This window comes from Arabidopsis thaliana, chromosome 5 (assembly GCF_000001735.4).
Source record: "Arabidopsis thaliana chromosome 5, partial sequence".
NCBI lineage: Eukaryota > Viridiplantae > Streptophyta > Magnoliopsida > Brassicales > Brassicaceae > Arabidopsis > Arabidopsis thaliana.
In genome coordinates this window covers 12,089,358-12,111,515 of record NC_003076.8, presented here as the reverse complement: position 1 = coordinate 12,111,515, position 22,158 = coordinate 12,089,358, and the positions used below count along the sequence as shown (strand labels likewise).

Here is a 22,158-nt window from a genome sequence, read left to right as displayed (position 1 = left end):
GTGATTGAGTCTTGGACTAGGTTAGCTTGAGAGTCTCTGTTGCGGTGGCACTTAGATTTGGTTAATGAACTTGTTGTCTAGGGTTAATTTATTGAGCATGTCAATCACCTGTAAACTGAGGAAACGAAACTACTCAATTACCCCATCCTTAGGAATTCTTTATCTGATTGATTTTATTGTTTACTCTACTGCTGTGTACTGCATCCTGTCATCTGTTGCTTAGTTTCTGCAATTCTTTACTGTTACTCGACCTGATACTCGACCACCCAGTTGTCTGGCAACAGACTGTGCAGTCGAGTATCCCTGTTACAATATCTGTCTGTTACTCGACCTGTCACTCGACCACACCCAGTGCTCTACAACGAGCTGTGTTGGTCGAGTGTTTATTTGTTTCTGCTTCGATTTTCTGTTTTCTGCATGTTCACTTAGGACTGCTAGAACGCACCAAAACCTGTTATTGCTTGGCTTGACTTAGTGACTTCTGATCACATCTTGATTGTTAGCATCACACCCATTTGGATTGACAACCTTCAGTACTACAATGACATGATAGTGCTTTAGGATTAATTGATCTTAAAACCTATTATCAATTTGGCGTCGTTGCCAATTGGGTGTTTGTTTGTTACATTTGAGATTTCAGACTTGCTTAGATCAATTTCTTTTTCAATTTTCTTTTCAGTTACTAACTGTGTGTTTTTCTTGTTGTCTTCTTGATCCAGGTACACCTCTGCTCTATGCGAACTCGATCAACAGGCAACCAGAACCTCCTTTTCAACAACAACATCAACCGCACAGCTCGCGAACTCAGAAAAAGGAGAACCACAGTCAACCCTGTACCTCAGCAACCACTCCAAATGGCTGAAGAACAAAATCAACAAAATGGCCCTGCCAACATTGGTGTTGGAGATGCACCACGTGATCACCGTCAGAGCAAGGGAATTGAACCTCCTGCTATCCAGAACAACAACTTCGAGATTAAGAGTGGTCTCATCTCGATGATTCAGGGGAACAAATTCCATGGTCTGCCAATGGAGGATCCACTCGACCACCTTGATGAATTCGATAGGCACTACAACCTAAAGAAGATCAATGGTGTCAGTGAAGACGGATTCAAGCTCTGTTTGTTTCCTTTCTCCTTGGGCAACAAAGCACACATCTGGGAGAAGAATTGTAACGCCCGTGTCCCAAGTTAGGGAGTAAACAAGATCTCTCACCCGCCGAATTCGAGGACAAATTCAGTTTAAGGGGGGTAGACTTGTAACGACCGCGTCCCGCGTTCATAAAGAGGCCGGTTTGTTTTAGGAGAAAACTAGATCATGGTCGAGGAACGGACCAAAATACTAAGTAGTAAGAACGAGAAAGTTCAAGCTAAACCAGCTAGGTGAGCTGGACAAGCTGGATGAACTAGCTAGCTAAGCTATGTGAGCTAAACCAGCTGGAAGACTAGCTAGCTCAGCTAGGTGAGCTGACCGACAGCTCGACTGAGCTCGGTGAGCTGATCGAGTACTGACCCAGCTGAGTGGTCCTGTCAGCTGACACTCGAGCTGGTGGATTGTGGTAGCTCACAGGTGAAGAGGTGTCTCAGCCAAAAGGTGTAAGGTCGAGCGGATACCAAAGAACGGTTGCATCGCCCAAAGGATGCAAGGAACAGATGTGACCTTTCGGAAGGATGCAAGGAACGGATGTGACCTTTCGGAAGAGTGCAAGGACCGGATGTGATGCTTCGGGAAGCATCCATTCGCCCCCTATATAAGGGAGGACGCCCAAGGCCTTTGGGATCATCACACAACATCCAAACACCACAAAATAGTCTTAAAAGAGTCCCAACACATCCCGAAGTTGTTGGTCGGAAAGGGGGTGCGGCTCGGCGAGTATAACTCGACCGAACTAATGCGCATGCTACCTCCCGGTCCAACGGTTCGATGGAGTGTAGAGGATAGAGAGGGTAGACCGTTCGTCTTAGAGACGAATCGGATCTGGTAGACCGATCGTCGGATTGGATCGGCCTGACCGATCGTCGGACGGATCGGATCAGCCAGACGGATCGGATCGGACAGACCGATCGTCGGACGGGTCGGATGGGATAGGTCGATCGTCTGACGGAACGGGTCGGACAGACCGATCGTCGAATAGGATGGATCGAGAAAAGTGTTCGAGGAAGCACAAGGATAAGTGCATCCGAACACACCCAAGGGTCACCCATGGCTGCAATCTTACCGGTAAAGGGAGAAAGCACCAAGGAATGGGTAACGAACGTGATTCACCATATAGAATCAACATCGCGGCCGCCTTCATGTATCTATCTCCTCAGCCATGGTGAAACCGATCAGAGATCGGTAAGACCAAAGGGTGACTCGACGGATAACCAACTGGAAAGTCCACGGTGGAAACCGATGGACAAAACGGATGTTGGACCCGCGAGCAAACCTAAGGCCGACGGAAGAAAGATTTCATGGGTTAGCCTACGATGATCTAGTGGATGAATCCACGGACCCTTGGGTATGATAAGAATATCGTTCAGACCGCATAGATGGATCATTAAGCGAAAGCTTTATCAACCACCATGGATCGGATGGGTAAACGGTTGGTAAACCGTGGGCGGTCGTAGTGTTAAACGACCGGATCGGAAACATGGATGGTTCGATAAGCCGAGGGCTCAATCGTCCACCATATAGCCGGAGGGGCGTACGTTTGGAGAACGGATGGACCAATAAGCCAAGAGCTTGATTCGGCCATCGTGAACAAAGGGAATCGTACGATCCCCAATCTCTATCGTTGTACTTAGACCAGTGGGGTTGGTTGGTTGTATGGCTAAGTAACGATAGGGATTGGTTTATCAATTCACGATCGAATACGAGTCGTTGAACGAATGGAGTAAGGCGACAAACGGGCTAAGGAATCAAATCCGCATATCGGCCAAGGTATGTAACGATCTAGCTTATTAGTTAAGATAGACGTTTGGTAATTGACCGTGAAAGTAGGATAAAGGAATATGCGATTGTTTGGCTTAGAATGGTTAGCGAACATATGCATGTCTTGACCGAGTAAAGGATCGATCTAAGTCTAAGGGACAAAGACGATGAAACCGGTACAAGAGTTGGTTAGAACTAAACCAAGGTTAGAAAGACTTCCGCTGTGTAATAAGAGAGCGATTATAGAATTTAGCCTCGTAAAGGCAATTCTATGTTGAATCGTGAAAAATTAAGAGGTTTGGCTGGGAAGAGGCGCGAACTTGAGTACAACATCGCCGGACGCCGAGACGTCCAGGACGGGGTCTCACAAGAATCTGCCCCATGACTCAATCACCACCTGGGATGATTGCAAGAAGGCGTTTCAAGGGTTACACCAACCAATGCCCTCATCATGGCTTTACCAAAGCCTCTCTGCTCAGCACACTTTATAGAGGAGTCCTACCACGCATCAGAATGCTTCTGGATACCGCCAGCAATGGGAATTTCCAGAACAAGGATGTTGAAGAAGGCTGGGAATTGGTAGAGAACCTTGCTCAATCAGATGGCAATTACAACGAGGACTGTGATAGGACCGTTAGAGGAACAGCTGACTCTGATGACAAACACAGGAAGGATATCAAAGCGCTGAATGACAAGCTGGACATGATTCTTCTTAGCCAGGAGAAGCATGTGCACTTCCTTGTTGATGACGAGCAGTATCAAGTCCAAGATGGGGAGGGTAACCAGTTGGAAGAAGTCAGCTACATCAACAACAACCAGAGTGGCTACAAAGGATACAACAACTTCAAAACCAACAATCCCAACCTCTCCTACCGCAGCACCAACGTTGCTAATCCTCAAGATCAGGTGTATCCTACACAGCAACAACAAGGTCAGAACAAACCTTTTGTTCTCTACAACCAAGATTTCGTTCCTAAGCAGCAATTCCAGGGGAACTACCACCAACCACCACCACCTGGGTTTGCACCTCAGCAAAACCAAGGTCCTGCTGCTCTTGACGCTGAAATGAAAGAGATGGTCCAACAGCTGCTACAAGGACAAGCATCTAGCTCAATGGAAATTGCTAAGAAATTATCTGAATTGCACCATAAGCTGGACTGCAGCTACAACAACCTGAATGCCAAAGTGGAGGCATTGAATACCAAAGTCAGATACTTGGAAGGCCAATCAGCATCTACCTCTACACTAAAAGTTACAGGACTTCCAGGAAAGTCCATACAGAATCCAAAAGAGTATGCAACCGCTCACGCCATCACCATCTGCCATGATCGAGAGCTGCCAACTCAACCTGTCCCTGATTTCATCACTGGGGACAATGATGTTCAAGAAGGGGAGGCTTCTACTCAGGTTGAAGTCTCTATTGTTGAATTCAACCATTCTGCTGGTTCTCGCCATCTCACTCAATCCACCTCGGAAGAGAAGGCTGCCATAATCGAGAGAATGGTAAAACGATTCAAACCTACTCCACTACCCTCACGTGCTCTTCCGTGGACATTCAGTAAAGCATGGATGGAGAGATACAAGTCTGTTGCAGCGAAGCAGTTGAACGAGATTGAAGCAGTGATGCCACTAATGGAAGTTCTTAACCTGATTCCTGATCCTCACAAAGATGTGAGAAATTTAATACTAGAAAGGATCAAGTTGTATCACGATTCAGATGATGAAAGTGACGCCACTCTATCTCGAGCTGCTGGTAAAAGGATTGTTCAAGAGAAGTTAGAAGATCCTGGATCTTTCACTCTACCATGTTCCATTGGGGAATTTGCTTTCAGCGATTGTCTGTGCGATCTCGGAGCCTCTGTTAGCTTGATGCCACTCTCTGTGGCAAGAAGGTTAGAGTTCATTCAGTATAAACCTTGTGACCTGACTTTGATCCTTGCGGATAGGTCTTCTAGAAAACCCTTCGGCATGCTGAAAGACCTACCTGTCATGATTAATAGAGTAGAAGTGCCTACAGACTTCGTGGTGCTGGATATGGAAGTAGAGCATAAGGATCCCTTAATACTGGGAAGACCATTCTTAGCTTCAGTGGGAGCAGTGATAGATGTCAGAGAAGGGAATATAGGTCTCAACCTTGGAAAGCACATCAAGTTGCACTTTAACATCAACAGAACTCCACAAGGGTCAACAGAAGATGGAAGAACCTCTAGAAATGATAGAGCGATCTCAGGAGAAGGATATGAGACTGAAAGAGTGAAAGAACTTAAAAAGAGGTCTAATAAGCAAGATGAAACTATAGAGAAGCTAGCCCACACTATTGAGGAACTTAGGAGTAAGCTGAATCATATGCAGAAGAAAGCTCAACCTAAAGGCGGGATTAACACAATCCCGAGAAAAGAATTCACTTCAAGATGGTCTCAAGAGACAGATTAGCCTCCAGAAGAGAAAGAAGCCTATTTTGAAGAAAGGGGAATTGAGTATTCTGCTGCAGACCTCTCCAGAGAGGACCCTGGGTATGATGATGATACTAGAGAGGACTATGCAGACCCTCTCTATCATTCATTTTCTTCTTGATGAGTGTGAGGAGTCAAGCTAGAGACTTTAAACAAGCTCACTTGGGAGGAAGTCTCATGACTATCCTTGTAAATAATTTTTACTTTCTTGTTATTTTTTATTTGTTTTGGTTGTGTTTGTGGTTCTCAGGAAGAAAGGAGTAACGTGAAGGTAGAGTAAAAATTCAAAACTTTTACTCCACTGATGGCCTAGAGATCGAGTATAGTGGTCGAGTATGAGTGATGTTTAAAAACCTAAAAAAAAATTAAAACATCATTTTACTCGACCAACAGAAGCTACAAAGTCTTCCAGGGAGTCTTTCAAGTTTACAGAGGATTGTGGGATTTCCTGGAGTTTTTCTAGTGAACGGAGAATACAGAGAAGAGACAAGAAGACATTCTGGGACCCGCCGCTGAGGCCCATGTCCTCCATGCAACAGATCAAAGGACAGGAAATCTCTCCTCATCTCTTCTCCTCCACTCGACGTCAACACCATCACTCGACCTCCATCCCTCTTAACTCGACCTCATCACCTTGTTTTCTCCTCCACAACCCCATAAACTCGACCCATCACTCTCATTCATCACCACCAACAAACCAAACTCCAAACCACTCGACCCCATACCTCTTGAATCAACGCTCCTTTATCTCCTTTACTCGACCTCGTCACCTCCTCCTCACCACCTCATAAACTCGACTTCATTTCTCCCACTTCTCTCCCATAAAACACTCGACCTCCAAACCCATCTCCTCCCCACAACCATCCCTCGATCGCCGCTTCTCACCGCCTCTCCATCATCGCTACCTGCTCACTCTGTCCAAGGAAACAAATCGAGCTCTCCATTTCACTCACTCGACCTCTCCACCATCAACCAACCAAATTGATTCTCCTCCATTACAGCTTCACTCGACCGCCGAACATTTATCACATTTAAGCTCCTCATCTCTCCATCGTTTCCAACACCGATGCTCTCATCCCACGAAAGCTCGTCATCTCCTTTCACTCAACAACGGTTTACTCGATTCAGCAACCATACACTCGATTCCTCATCACCTTCTCCGTCCAAGCATCACTACTCGACCTTGCCTAATCACTCGATCTCACCATCTATCTCTGTCTCTCATTTACTCAACAAACAGCCGTTTCTCCTCTCCAAGGAATACACTCAACCTCAACACAGCTTTCTCTAGCTCATAACTCCACTCGACTTCACGCCAAGAGCACCTCTGTTTCTCCACCACCGATTCAACCACTCGAATCACCGCTCCTCTACCTCCACTCGGCCTTCCGAAAACACTCGACCGCAAGTTCACCAAACCGAAAAATATAAATAATAATTTTTGGTACACTCGACCGGTTTACTCTGTTGGTTTGTGTTTTTGGTTTTGTTGGAACTAACGTATTAACGTTTATTTTTGAGTTACATTTGTTTTCAGGTTTCATCATGAGTAACTACAGTGGAGAATTCTCTATGGACCCTGACTACAATGTGGATGAAGCTGAGTCCTGGTCCGCTAGATCGAGAGAGCAACATGTTTTACAGAGCTTCAGGGATGAATTCAAACGCTCTGCAGCCCGACGTAATCAGAGAAGAGCTGAAATCGCCAGAGGAAAGAGGGCGATGTCAAGTAGATATGAGGTGATTAATGAGGATATCGAGACTGAGTATGAGCCAGAGTCATGGCGCAGGGAGACGAAGCTGCTGAACAAACCCGACGAGGTTACAGTGGAGGAGTATATCAGGTTCTTTGAGATGAATGACTTCTGGGGAACGAGGTATCTGTGCTATGAGACTTTAGCCCAGCTGGGGTTACTGGAGGACGTACAGCATCTGTTCAAGAAGTGTCATCTGGAGACACTCATGTCTTACCCTTACCCTGCCTATAAGGAGGAGACAATCGAGTTTCTTTCCACGCTGCAAGTGGAGATGTATGAGGCACTCACAGACTTTGAGCTGGATATCATGGGGTTAGGCTTCTTGACGTTCTTAGTGAATGAACAGCGGTATCAGCTTTCGATCAAGAAGTTAGAAGAACTGTTTGGTTTCCCTAGTGGAAAGGGAACCAAACCCAGATTTGACAGAGAGGAGCTTAAGGATTTGTGGGCCACTATAGAGAACAATTTACCGCTAAACTTGGCGCGGTCTAAGAGCAACCAAATCCGGAGTCATGTGATCTGCTACTTTCAGCGATCTGTTGCCAACGTCTTTTACTCCAGGGAGTCTACAGGCACCGTGTTTAACACGGACATAGAGATGATAGATTATGCGCTTACAGGGATTCTCCGCCGGACGAAGGGGAAGAATGTTTTGAGAGGAGATCTCAACAACGCACCACAAGTAATGCCTCTGTTGATCCATTTCTGTGGATACAGGAAGTGGGCGTTGACGAACGGGAAGAAGAAGGTGAGAGGAGCACTATGCGTGGGTGGCGTTGTGACGCCAATTCTGCAAGGTTGTGGAGTACCCCTCAAGGAACCAGGGTTGGCACCGAGGATGATGGACTTGGATCATTTGCGCCGATGTGAGTTCTTGGAGTTTGACATGGCTGGCGACTTTCACCGCTACAGGTTCGACAATTCATCGATTAAAATCGCCAACATTCTTCTCCCCTGCATTGACGCTACTAGGATTCTCGAGGGCAGGAACATTGACTTCAAGCCTGCGCTTGAAGAACTTTATTTCGAGGGTAGTCCGCCAACTGAGGAGATCAGTCATACCGAAGGAGCTACAACAAAAGATATTGATGAGACGGATAATATAGATGAGGCGGAGTTTGACACGAGCATGTATCATTTCAGTGAGCATATACCTCCTGCGAGGGAAAGCAGGAGTTTGAGCGAAGCTCACAGGAACAATAGCAAGCTGCAGAAGTGGTGCATGAAACAGGACAAGTTACTCGCCAAGTGCCACAGGGCTATCAAGTTTATGAAGAACAAGCTCAGTTGCTACTCTTCTAATACAGCTATTCCGCAGGGACATCTCCCTCAGGACATGCCTTCGAGGAGATATGACGCGCCCGAGCCAAGTCGACGCAGGCATGAGCCTAGAGAGCAGGAGATTCCGCATGTCCCTGCGAGGCATTCATCATTCGAGCCTCGTGAATCTGGGAGGAAGAGGAGGACCACACTCACTCGATCTAGCAGTAGGAGCGGACGACTTCTGCACTCTCGTAGTTTACGCGACCGCGGTGCTGGCCGCAGCAGAAGGAGAGAGGTCGAGTATCCTCAGAGCGGTGCTGGCCGCCACAGAGCTGATGAGGTCGAGTACCCACCTGCTGGAGCTGATACAGAACAAGGTGGTTCGTCATTGACGAGCAACTACGTTCATTCTTCGACTGAGGTAAGCGCCTCACTTCACCATTGTATTATACCATCTATTGTGATTTGTTTCTTCATTTTTTTTATTTCTGTGATTGGATTTGTCCTGAGTACTCTCTTCCAAGTTTATTCGCACAGTGGACTGTGTGATTTAAGTTTGGGGGAGGGCTCAGGAAGTGTGTGTTGCATTGTGCATATTTTTGAGTCTGCATTCATCTAAGGCATAGAAAAACCAAAAAAAAATTGAAAAAATTCAGAAAATGATTTCACAAAATAAAGAGTGCTCATGTAGTTGCATCACATTTAGGATCGAGTCTAGAGTGTTTCATTTAGGATTGTTGCATATGCATAGGGGATGATGATGAGATAGCCTTGTAAGCATTTTGATTCACCGGATAAACTCATTGCCCTCGTTGCTAGTTGTCTGTTGCATAGTCAATGAATTTGAAATAAAACTGAACCATGCCTAGATTGCTCTACTCGACCACACTGTCATGATCTGATACAGTTCCCTATCAATTTGAACCTGAATCTGATCTTTAATTATCATGTCTGCATCAAATTTGAACTCATGGATACCCTAAAATACTTGGATTTTCTTATTCATTTTGATCACTCTTGTTAATCCAAGTAGCTGACTCTCCTTATTAGAGCAGTTAACCCAAACCCAAACCTAAACTTTCTTTCAAGCCCTATATCACTTGTGAGTGTTTGAGAGGTCTTATTCCGATTAAGCTTGGTAGAAAGTGTTAGGTTCGTAACGACAGAGATAGTGTCTCATGTAGTTCTAGTTCGCATTTTTCGGACTAGATAGGACTAGGTGGGCGCTTATACTTTGGGTTGGGATGTGTTTAAAAGAAAAAAGAAAAAAGGGGGTTGATTCATTGATAAGAAAAGGTAAAAGACTCTAGGTGAAGTAAGCTAAAGAAGCAGAAAAAGTCTAGTAAAGGTTTTGGGATTTGTAAAGAAAAGAAAGAGTTCTTGATAGCTATTGAAGATGGGCAAAAGCCCTTGGTTTTAAAATGTTAAAAACAAGAACCTTAGTTGTTAAAGAAATCCAAATCCGCTAGATGTATCAAAGTGTTGAGAAAACTTCTCCTAGAGTTAAGAGAAAAGAAAAGAATGATTAGAAAAAGGGCTTAAAAGATTCATGAATGCAAAGGGTAGAGTTAAGTTCTTATATTGGGATTGGAGATGGGATTACCATTAGAGCTTCATTTGACATACTCTGGGTAGATGGGATCTTATCTCTATATGCATAGCTCGGGACTTACCTTTAGCATTCTACTAAAGGTTAATCATTTTTTGAGAGATCCCCTGTTACAGAAGCATATTCTGTAAGGGACCATCTTTGTCTCTTGACCTTTTACCTTAGCCAAATGAGTTCTTTGATGATGCATTGCTTGATTCACGTTCCAGAACTAATGAATGTTAAAGGGATTGGTAGATTTGAAAACTTGTGTAGGTCGAGCATATGAGTCGGATTGATTGATTGATGAGGCATGGTTAACGTTTTTAAGTAGAATTCGATCTTGCAGCTTAGAACTTTCAACTTGGACATTGATTTCATCTGGTCTATCTTGTGTTTTGGCTCTGAGTCCCCGCTTCCAAACCTCACCTCCAGCTTGTTCTTGATTGTTTGCTTGAGGGCAAGCAAAGACTAAGTTTGGGGGAGTTGATAAGTGTGTATTTTGCATGTTTTGAGCATCCATTTGTCATCATTTTAGCATCATATAATCACTGTTTTATACCATTTCACATCATTTGTCATCACTTTGCATGTTTAGGATAGTTTTGCATGCATGTTGCATATTTGCGTTGATTTCAGGTGATTTGGAGCTGTTGACGAGCTATCTGGAAGAAGCGGACCTGATCATGACAAACCACTCGACCAAGAGGTCGAGTAGGAGCTTCAAGATCTCAAGAGACCACTCGACCCCCAGGTCGAGCAGAGGACATCACCACTTCACTTCACCACTCGACCACGAGGTCGAGTGCCCTCATCTCCATCACCAGACCATCACTCGATCACATCACTCAACCATGAGGTCGAGTGTCTTCACCTCCATCATCAGACCACCACTCGACCTCGTCACTCAACCTAGAAGTCGAGTATCTTCTGACACCACTCGATCATATCACTCGACCCCCAGGCCGACTGACTTCATCCCATTGCCAGACCTCTACTCGACCTCATCACTCTACCTGGATGTCGAGTATCACCATCACCACCACTCGACTGCATACTTGGTGACAAGCTTCAGAGCCTTCTTCATTCTGCACTCAACCAGACACTCGAGCACAAGGAAGAAAAGAAGACTCCAGCTATTCACTCGACCTCTCACTCGACCACGTGGGTCGAGTACTGTTCTTAACCCGTCCCAATACTTCGTCGTTTTGAGTATTATGGTTTCGGGATATTTGGCTATAAGTAGCATGTACTTCACATTTTTGGAGACAATGTGTTCTAGACTTTTTGTAATCCGGATTTCTCTTTATCTATTCAGTATTCAGTATTCAATTTCTGTTCTTGATTTCGTTTACTGTTGTTCATTCTGTTATCATCCTGCTGTTACATTGTTGTTATCATGTTTTCAATTTGTTCAACGTTTATGCTTTCTGTTATGATGTCTGAGTAGTGAATATGTTTCTGAGGATGGGTTAGAGTAGTGTAGAATTCTCAGTATACGAGGTGATTGAGTATTGGTTGATAGATCCCTTCTGGATTAGTTTTTCTTAATGCCTATTGCTTTCTGATCAACTGGAATTTGAGCCCAGACATTTCCGCACCCAAAAGGTGTTCGATGAAATGTCTGAACCACTAATTCCAGAGATTCGTGACCCTGTACCAAGGTATTGGTTGCAGGGAGCGTTTTGGCTTTAACTTGTTGATTCGTAATGCCTGTTAGGTTAGCTCTCGTCAATGGTGATTGAGTCTGGGACTAGGTTAGCTTGAGAGTCTCTGTTGCGGTGGCACTTAGATTTGGTTAAAGAAAGAGCTGGGATAAAGAAGGATGGTGTGAAAGCCATTTCTTAAAGTCACAATCGAGTAAAAGCAAATTTAGAGGTAGAGTCGATTACCTGGAGGAGGAGTTGTGTTTCGACATTCCGAATTGCGGGTCCTCGACTCTCGAGAAGAAAGGACCACAAGGTCATGTGAACCTTTTTTCCTCTTACCCTTCTGTTTGCTTGCGCCAACAGATTTCTCTTCGGTTCGAGCTCGAGAAGTGCGCACAGAAGAACGAGTGTCATCTTCCGGCTGATTTCTTTTTCTGTCACCATCTCGCCTCGAAGGGTCCTTGCTGGAAGCATTCTTGTTGGGAGTCCTCATCTCCGAAGTAAGAGTTTTAGTCTTTTTTCCGGCTAGGACCGGGGCCTTTCCAGATGTTTGACGGGACCTCGTCCCGTCATCGGTCTACGGCTGCTTGGCTTTCTCCACAGCTCGGAGTTTTCTGTCTTCCAGGGTTCCCGACATCACTACCTTGTCGGACATAATCATGGCCTTCTCTTGGTTGGCTCTTTCTCTTTCACGTCTTTTCTCTTCATAGTAAGACAGAGCAGTCATTTCAGCCATACAAAGGATTCTTGGACAGTAGGGGGGTGACGAGATGGCAAGATTGGTGCGGGATTGAAGTCGTCTTCTTTCTGCTCAGATTCTATCCGAGGTGAGCAATTCCCAACCGAGATCCCGACGGTAAAAGCTCGAGAAATGTGCCGCAAATGTATGCGAAACGGGTGTCGTCAGCTGCGAAGCAAAATATAAGATGGTTAGTTCGTTAGCACGAATTGATTCATAGAAGGATGCAACATAAAGTGAAAATGATATCCTAGATCAAACTATCTACCGGCCCGAGCTGTCCATTCGAACACAAATAAGTCAGTCTTTTCTCTGTAGGTGAGCTCGTTCACGGGAAAGAAGAAGTAAGATTTCCTCCAGAGTTCATCTTTTTTGGGAAGTCGTCAAAAACTCGAAAGCCTTTCAGAGGTGATAAGAAGAAAGTCCTGTTTGTACAATTTTTCTTCACCGCATATAGTTGGAGCAAGTCGGAAAGTGCGAGCCAAAAACTATCTTCTTCAGCCAAAGTGAGAAGGCATAGTATGGTACTAATTACGTTGGGACACAACTGCGGGAGAGCAATACCGAACTCATGCATGAAATCTATAAGAATGTCGGGAAGTGGAAAGAAAAGTCCATATTCTGAGAAAAAGATCTCAAAAGCACAAGTGTGTCTGGGTGGCAGCGATTCAGGAGATACTTTCGGTTCAGGAGACACCAGTAATATGATGAGAAATCTGGTGGGCCCCTCTTAACAGTGTGAGTCTGCTCGGGGTCGATAGTGACGTCGTGTATTTACGGAACTGACCATCTATCGAGAATATTTTGCGAGTTATTTGTCTCGAAGGCATAACAAACACCGTGACGTCGCGTTAAGAGACGAAAGACGATCTGAGAAGGTTTTTTTGCCAAGAACACTTGAAGACCCGATGAAGATCTTCCCGAGAATCAAAGAATCCTTCAAAGTTTTTCTGCCGGAATCTGACGATCTGAGGCGAACGATGACGGCGGATGTGAGAAAAGTGGCGGAGTCTTACCGGAGAACAGTGGAAGCACGGTGACGGCACAGAGAATCTTTGGTTTCTAAGCTGGAAATCTGAGAAATCAATAAGGATTTCTTTCCTAAGTATCGCCGGCTAAAATCCTAAGCAACTCTAAACCTAGAGGATCTCAGTGGTTCCCTAGAATTCTATGAAATCGGTAAAATGAGAATAAAATTGAAAGGAGAGATTAGGGTTTTTTACCTGAAACGAGGGCGAGTCCGATTGCTTATAAATGATGAGGAAGAAGGTGAAGGGGTCGTCAGTTTATATAAGGAATTGGATGAGCGAGAAATCGAAAACCCTAGGATCTCGAAACGTAACACTCTATCCAAGAAAAATCTCTGAAATTGCGCGATTCAGTTGCCTGTTTTACTTCGAAGATATTTGTTTTCTCCCGAAATAACGCTCTGTAATTTTTGAGGATAAGCTATCCGAGTTAAACTTAAGTCTCCGAAGAGATCTACTTCGAAGACTTGGGGGGCAAATTGTGGATGTTGAATCTCGATTTCAGCCCAACCCGCAGTTTGATTTCTAAAGAACGGTCATGCCCAATGAAAGGGCCCATTATAGACCCGGCAGTTCGAAGCTCGATCCAGCATTTATTCGGTAACGGACGAATCTCGACTTGAATGAGAAGCGTTAATGGTCCGAGCTGAAGATCAGTAACGTGCAAAGTTAATGAGACGAGATCCACGGCATGAGATCAGCTAAGCTTTTAATTCGTGTTATTCGACATGATTGTATAAATAAGGGTTGACTATCATTGTAAAGGGGGACGGAAAAATTATTATACAAAAGAATTCCGACTTACTGAAACACATTTCCGATTTGATTTTGACTCGACTAACAAGGTTTAGGTCCTCGCAAACATCCACAAATTCCTAATTGCGGATTCCGACATCCACAATTACTGGTGGCTCTATTAGCACATGTCATGGTTGTGGAAACTCTCAATGGTGGTGAAGGATCAAGCTCGGAGCAGATTAGAGGTGCAAAAGAAGATATGTTGCACATGAGTTCGTAGCTAATGGTTTGCACATGAGGCCCCTGGCTGCTCCAGAAGAGATGTCAATGAGAAGACGAATCATTTAAAGAAAGTTTTGATGAGGTCTTGGCTCCAGAAGAGATGCCAATGAGAAGAAGAACCATTTGAAGTCCGTACGTCCTATTTTGTTTTCACCCAAATCACAACATAAAAGCTTAGAATTTGTTCTATACATTTTACACTTATTTTTCTATTAAATTCTTGTCAAATAATGGTATCATAGAATTTTACATAACATTGAATAACACTTGAATGTAATAGAATTAAGAATTCAACAAGTTGAATAACACAAGACTTAAAAGTATTTCAGAGAATTGATAAGGTTCAAATTACCCTAAGAACTTGTAACGCCCGCGATCCTCCGGATCGGGGCCTTTCAGAACAACTCTCTCAAATAAGAGATCAATTGTAGTATTTAAGGATCGAATTCTACAAAGTCCTTTTGTTCAAACAATGAGTTGAATGTCGAGATTAAGCTAGCAGGTGATAATTGAAATAAAAAGAGAACAAAGTAAAAAGATAGCAGATTGATTGTGTTGTAAACGATTAGGAAAAGAGGTAGGAACAGGGTATTCTCAGGAAAATATTGGTTAGTAGATCTAATGGAAGCTAGGTTGTTATCGAACCATTCTTAAACTCAAACTCTCATTATGAAATAACCGGTGGTGTTCCGCGAAACTCCCTATGTCTATAGCTAAGAATAACCGGAGAAGCCGAGAGATTTTTAACCTAAACATGCATTCTTAACGAGTTTGATTGTTCACCTTAGTATATAGGCCGATTCTTATTATACACCTATAAATCAGGCTCATCAAATAATAGATCCAACTACAGATACTTATGGTGGGCATATCTATTGTCTGGATTCAAGATCTAGTTAATTACTCTAGATCTAGCATTAAGCATAATCAAAGATGAAGAATTCTACAGATAACCTAGCAAAGGGGGCAATTTACTAAACCATATAAATCCCTAATGAGAAAACATATTCCTAACAAGCAGACTACTCAGACATATTGATTGAAGCAAACAACATATTTGATATAGAAAGCATAAACACAGCAATAAAGAAAAGGGAAAGAAGGGATCTCTTCAATGTATTAAGAACTAGAATGAATCTCTGAAGAACAGGGGATGAATAGCTTATGTCTCTCAAAATAGGGTTTGCAAAAAGCTTGATAATAGAAACTTAGGTCTAAACAATGTATAAAAACCTTATGAAAAGTCGAGGGACTAATAATGCAAATAAGGAAGTCTTCTAGAGCAAATTTCCTCTTCTATAAATTTGAAAGCGTCATGGACTTTGCTGCGCCGAAAATGGTGTCGATCGACACCAGGAGTGTGTCGATTGACACTCTCTCCGATTCCTGAATCCAAAATTGTCTTTAGCTTTCTTTTCCTTAGCTTTTGCTCCAAAATGTCTCCTCATCTCCATTGTTGTCTCATTGCATAGAATACCTGAAAAGACACTAAAAAGACTCGAGAAATAACATAAAGACTCAAAATCATATACCTAAAACATAGATAAAATCAGTGAAAATATGGATATATCAAGAATGATTACAAATACTTATTCTAATAACACAAGAATTTAATCTACTACTAATAAAAGGAGTTGTTTGAGGATTCTGAAGCCATCCACATCAGCTATTTCTAAAGACTCTCTCCAAATGCCACATCAGCTTTGTACCAAATTAAAAAAAGGAAAAATTATTTAAATAAAAATGTTGTTGAGGATAAGAAACATATAACCAAGTTGTTTTATGGCCTATACGGAAAGAGTTTTCAGATTAAAGAGCTTATTCTTTTGATTCAATTCATCACACTCTTTTAAAATTTAACTTAAACCCATTGTCTTCCATGAATTCACAATTGCATATGTTTTGAACTCCTTTGGGTGTCTCATATCTAATTCCGTATAAAATTTTGGATTCCAAAAACTCTCCATTGTTCTACAGGCTAGGTATCATTGTTTATATTTCTGTTTCAAACAAGATTCTAATGATTCAAATGTTGATTCATGTTAATTTTCTCATTTAGAGGAAAAATTCCAATATATGAGTTCAGTGTGGTAGTGGAGAAGTAATCATGGATCCAAGGAGAGGTGAAGTCAGGAAAATTATCCAGTGAGTTGTATAATTACACATCGAACAAAATATATTACAAAATGTTACTATAATCATCTTCTCTTTCGCACATTTCAAAACAAACCTATCTCATCTTTGTTGTTTTTTTATATGAATTTACTGAAGATCATGATTCATGCATGCCCATGTCTCATTCTTTAATTAGTTATCACTTTCTTGCACCACATTTTTTTGCTTGCATTTGGACTGAAATCTCTTTGATATTCTTTAATTAGTTATCATTTTCCCATTTCTTTGATTGAGATATTGATTTTTCATCAAATTATTGTGAAGAGGCAAAATTTTCTTTTAAATTCACTTGACCGAATATTAATGTTTCTTCATATGCATGTTAGAATAAAGAACATATATTGGTGGATTTCTCTTTGATATGAGATCAAATACGTGAAAAAAGAACACACTAGCATGTCAATAAAATTATTAAAGAATTTCTTACATCAAACAAAATTTCAGTTATCGATTATGAAGGGCGGTAAAATATAAAAGATTGTCGCAAGACAATGGTCTTCTCAATCTAAGAGTCTAGAAAAAAAATCAATCAGCCTGTTTAGGCAATATTGTTTTTATAATAAAAGATCAAGTTTGCGCAAGGTAAGAAATCTTCTTTTAAAAATTATATGAAACTAAGGAATTAGCTTGAAACCCATATATATTACCTAAATAATTTATAGCTAGCCATAACTTTTTAAGAAATAAAATATGAAAATACAGAGGTATATATGTTCATTCTTCAACCCATGACTTGAACTGTACCACATAAAAGTAACCCATCAAATATTGAGCATAGAAATAACAGTTTAAGGTATTATTAATAAATTTGAATTCAAACAAATATTGAGCATAGAAATAACAGTTTAAGGTATTGTTAAGAAATTTGAATTCATGCGAGGATTAAGATCACCACTCAAACAAATTTGAATCGTAGGCAAGGATAAATAATTGAAACCATATTTAGAGTCATTGTTACCACCGTTCCATTTAGAAAACCATCTTGTAGAGATCAACAATCTTAATGAATCTTCATTCACCAAGCGCGAAAACAATATTTGTTTTGACAAATGTAGGGATCTTGATATGAGTCAAATTACCTTAATGACTACTCCCTCAAATAAAGAGGTTGTTATAGCACTTAGGGATCGAATTCCACAAAGTTCTTAAATCATACAATAAATCAAGGTTATCGAATTAAGCTAAACAAATAGATTATAAAATAAGGACAAGAAAGCAATAAAAGAGATTGTAGATTCAGATGATTAAGACGTCGGGTTTAGGGAAATTCTCGGGAGATATCAGAATAGTAGATCTAGCAGTAAATTAGGATTATTATCAAACCATTCTAGAATTCAAATCACTATTATAGAGTAACCGGTGGCGTATCGTGATATTCACTATGCTTAATAGTATTGATCCCACCTCTCTTGTAAATCCCTAGAACTAAGCAAGCATTATAATCAGGTTTGATAAGTTCACCTAAGTATCTAAATCGACTCTAGTCCGCATCTAAATATTAGGTTCATCTAAGATAGTTCTAGTAATAGATACCTATGGCGGGTATACCTATTATCCTAAAATCAAGTTCTAGTTAATTACTCTAGAACTAGCATTAAGAACAATCAAAGATGAAGAATTCTAAATATATTATCCTAACATGATTTTCGATCTACTAATTCATCCAAATCCCTAATGAGAATCCCTAAACCCAACAAGAGAATTACTTAGACATGATTATCAAAGAACAAAACATGTTTGAATAAGAAATCAATGTAAGAAACAATAAGAGAATAGAGTTTAGAAAGATCTTTTCTAAAGGGAGTCTCCACAAGGTTTTACTTCCAAAAATAAAGGAGATAATAAGTGTTAGGTCTAAACAATGACCTTTAAAACTATATATATGACCCAAAAAACGTGCAGGGACTTCTTTGAAAATAGGAAGAAGTTTTGGGGCGAATTGGAAATCTTCAAAACTTTAATAAGTCTTTTCTCTACGCGGATTTTGGTCTGTAAACGACTTCTGCAGCTTAAGTTGTTTGTTTTGCTCCAGAATGCTTCATAATCTCCAAATGCATCCCAAACATGTAAAGACCTGAAAAAGACTAGAAAAGACTTTACAAATAACAAAAGGACTTTAAAAACTATATATATATATATATATATATATATATATATATATATATCATAGCTAAAAGTAGTGAAAATCGAGGTATATCAGATCTCAACACTCTAAGCTAAAAAAAGAAAAACAAAAGATATTAGAGATGAAACAAAGAAAACAGAATAATTAATGTTAACACAAAGGAGCAAGTATTTTAACCTTTTATCGTGCTTGGTGAGATTAGATGTTGTGAATAAGGTTGTATTTGTAGTGTTTTGAGAAAGTGTAGGGTTTTGGTGTAGAGCAAGTATTTGATATCTTCGGAAATCTTTATATTCTCAGAGACAAAGAATATGATACAAAACTACTTAATCAAATAAGGATAAAATCTCATAGTTATGAGACATTTCCATATATTTTAGTTGGAGTGAATGTCAAATTTATATATTTTATTTTATTTACGAAACAAATGTAATTTGCAATAAACTTTTTAGCAGTAAAATATGAAACTGGTTGTATTGAAAATCTAAAATATTTAGTCTATCTCCACGGGTTAAATCTAAATTGCTTAGTTGCCATATTTTGAGGATATGATTATAGTTTTATAGTTTAGAGAATATGTGAGCTGGTAAATTGGTTGGAGTACGAATATAGCTTAATTTGCCATTTACACAAAATCTTTGATTGCCTATTCCTGTAAAGTAATTGCTGTAAGTTTGTAACTGTAGATGTGTTAGCTGTAGCTGTAGTTTTTTTTTGCAGTGGAATTTTGGATGTAACTTTAATAAGAAAATAAAAAATAAATTGTAATTATTAGTTATATGTAATTATTGTATATTTTTCAAAAAATATTATTTGAAATAGTTATATTAAATCAGTAATAAAAATTATATTTTAGTTTTTAATATAATATATATTATAAAATTGATATAAACATTCAAAATATACGTAATGAGAACATTTGTGTATATGCACAATATATAATTGTATATAATAGACATGGTGATGTGTATATTTGTCGTTCTTGTTTTCAGCTTATTATTATTATTTGTAGTAAAATATATATTTATTTATTTAATAGTTAGTATATATATATCATAGTGAATATAAATAAACGTATATAATCTTATTATATAAAGTATGGTTTTCAAAGTTACTAACTCTTAAGATCGTGCCACGTGTCAAGTCAAACGATCAGATGTTTACAAGTTACTAACTCTTAAGATCGTGCCACGTGTCAAGTCAAACGATCAGATGTTTACATGTGTCATTCAAAATTTAATTTTTTATTCTCTTAATAAAATAGAAAATCTTAAAAAGTAAACAAATTTACATATACTAATTTATATATCTATATATTTATAAACAATTAACATTTATTCAACAAAAGGAAAATTAACAAATTTGTCTTTAACTAATGTAATCATAAGTGAAAATAGAACATTTTGAGAGAAATAGCTTAGCTTATAGGATTTAAATTTTTAATTATTTTTAATGTGAATATTTTTATTTATTAATTTTAACTCATTTAATATTAATTTGCATGATGTAAAATTAACTTACGAGATTACGGCATATATAAAAAATATATTTTTAACAATGTTCGGTTTCTAAATATTTTTGTAGATTTCTATTTTTTTATTAATTATTAGCCCTAGGCGTTTGGGTATTCGGGTCGGGTATTTCGGGTTCGGGTTTTCGGGCTTAGAAGTTTAGAACCCGTTCGGGTAATTTAAGATTTCGGGTCGGGTTCGGTTCGGGTTCGAGTTTATTTATATATTGAAATATCAAATTTTGTCTGCAAATCTATTAAATTACTTGAAAATTTTAAAAATTCCCAAAACAACACGAGTAGTTTTGCTTGAATATATCTTAAAATACACAAAAATATCTAAAATATCCAAAAAATCCTAATATTTTCTATATATAAGTATAAATATAACTAATATATACTTATATTTGAGATATGTTTGGATACTTATTCGGGTTTGGGTTCGGGTTTTTCGGGTTTTGAAGTTTAGACCTGTTCGGGTATTTGAAAATTTTGGGTCGGGTTCGGATCGGGTTTTTTGGATCGGTTCTTCGGGTTTGGGTATTATGCCTAGGCCTATTAATTATGTTTTGTTAATTGTTAATTATTTTTAATACTAATTAGGATATAGATTTGATATGTCATAAATATTATTTTGATATGAAAATGTTATCACTCAATATGAAGTGTGTAGAATTTAAATCGAGTTTATTATGATGACATAGATAGTTAAACTGTATTACAAAATTGAATGGTGTAAGATAGAAATTTATTTTTTCTTTTTCTTTTCTAGATACTAAATTAAATATAGAATAATGGTCGGTTACTTTTTAGAATTCAAATATCATTGATAAGATTGAGTGTATATAATTAAAATAGAATGCATAAGACTGAAATTTTGTTTAAACCAATAATTATTAAATTAAATATCAAAAAAATATATAGATTGCTATATAATATTCAAATACTATCGATAAAAATTTATTTTTGTATCTTATACCCGCCTAAATAGACGGGCCTTATCTAGTACGTTATAATGTATGAGAAAGAAAGTAAAAAGCTGAATATTTTTTTCTAAAATTTCTACAGCCAAAATAATAAGGCTTTAGGAAATATTGTTTTTACAGCTCAAAAAAGGAAAAGAATAGATTTAGGCTATAGATTTTAAAAATGAACTTAAAGCATGATTGGCACATTTTAGGGCTGTAGCAAAAAATTAAGGTTGTAGATGCTTTCTACAACCCAACCAATCATGCCTTAAAGTTGTTAACAGTAATATAGTAACCTTCCTTATTATTAGGAATGTATATGAAAGAGATAATTATTCGAATATTAGGTCCGTTTTTTATTTCTCGGATTATTTAGTAGTTCAATTAGTTTGTTGGATTAGACTTAATGTGCTCACCGAAACTATGTTTTTAATCCAAAATTGAACCTCCAGCTGAATCTAAAGTTTGTTATAACTTTGATTATTTCTTAAATCAAAGGAAAACTCGAACCAACCAAAAAAAATCAAATGTGTTGTCCTAAAATTTTTTGTAGTTTATATAACATAACTTCTAATAGTACTAAACTGATTTATCTAATCTCAACTATATGGTTAAAGAATTTTATATCGCAAAAACCTTAATTTAGAGAGAAAAATAGAAAATCGAATTTGAAAAAAATAAATCATGAATTAAATTTTTTTTTATTGCTGTTTTCATATAAGAATCTCTTATAATTTTAGTTCAGTTTATTAATGTTAGGGATTTGTTTTACCACTTATGAAAAGGTGAGGGTTTAAGAATTCATAAAAAAGTTGAGGATTTTTTGTATGTTTTTAAGGAAAGATGAAGGTTATTCTACCTATTTTTCCTAAGAAGTGCTGACATAACTATATTTATTTGTCATTTGTCTAATTTGTTTTTTTGAAAATTAGAATAATTAATCATTGTCTTAGAAAATAATTTGAGCGTCG

The 22,158-nt window shown here is 39.2% G+C and overlaps 4 pseudogenes across 4 annotated transcripts; 3 read left to right on the top strand and 1 right to left on the bottom strand.

Annotated features, from left to right (window-relative positions):
* Positions 1-719: 719 nt before the first annotated feature.
* Positions 720-5,450, top strand: AT5G32481 (annotated as a pseudogene; the record flags this gene model as incomplete). The annotated part of the gene is made up of 1 exon: positions 720-5,450.
* A 1,487-nt stretch (positions 5,451-6,937) lies between these two features.
* Positions 6,938-9,004, top strand: AT5G32475 (annotated as a pseudogene; the record flags this gene model as incomplete). Its single annotated transcript has 1 exon — positions 6,938-9,004.
* A 1,174-nt stretch (positions 9,005-10,178) lies between these two features.
* AT5G32473 lies at positions 10,179-11,659 on the top strand (annotated as a pseudogene; the record flags this gene model as incomplete). The annotated part of the gene is made up of 1 exon: positions 10,179-11,659.
* Positions 11,660-11,865: 206 nt separating this feature from the next.
* Positions 11,866-13,251, bottom strand: AT5G32471 (annotated as a pseudogene). Its single transcript has one exon.
* Positions 13,252-22,158: the final 8,907 nt, after the last annotated feature.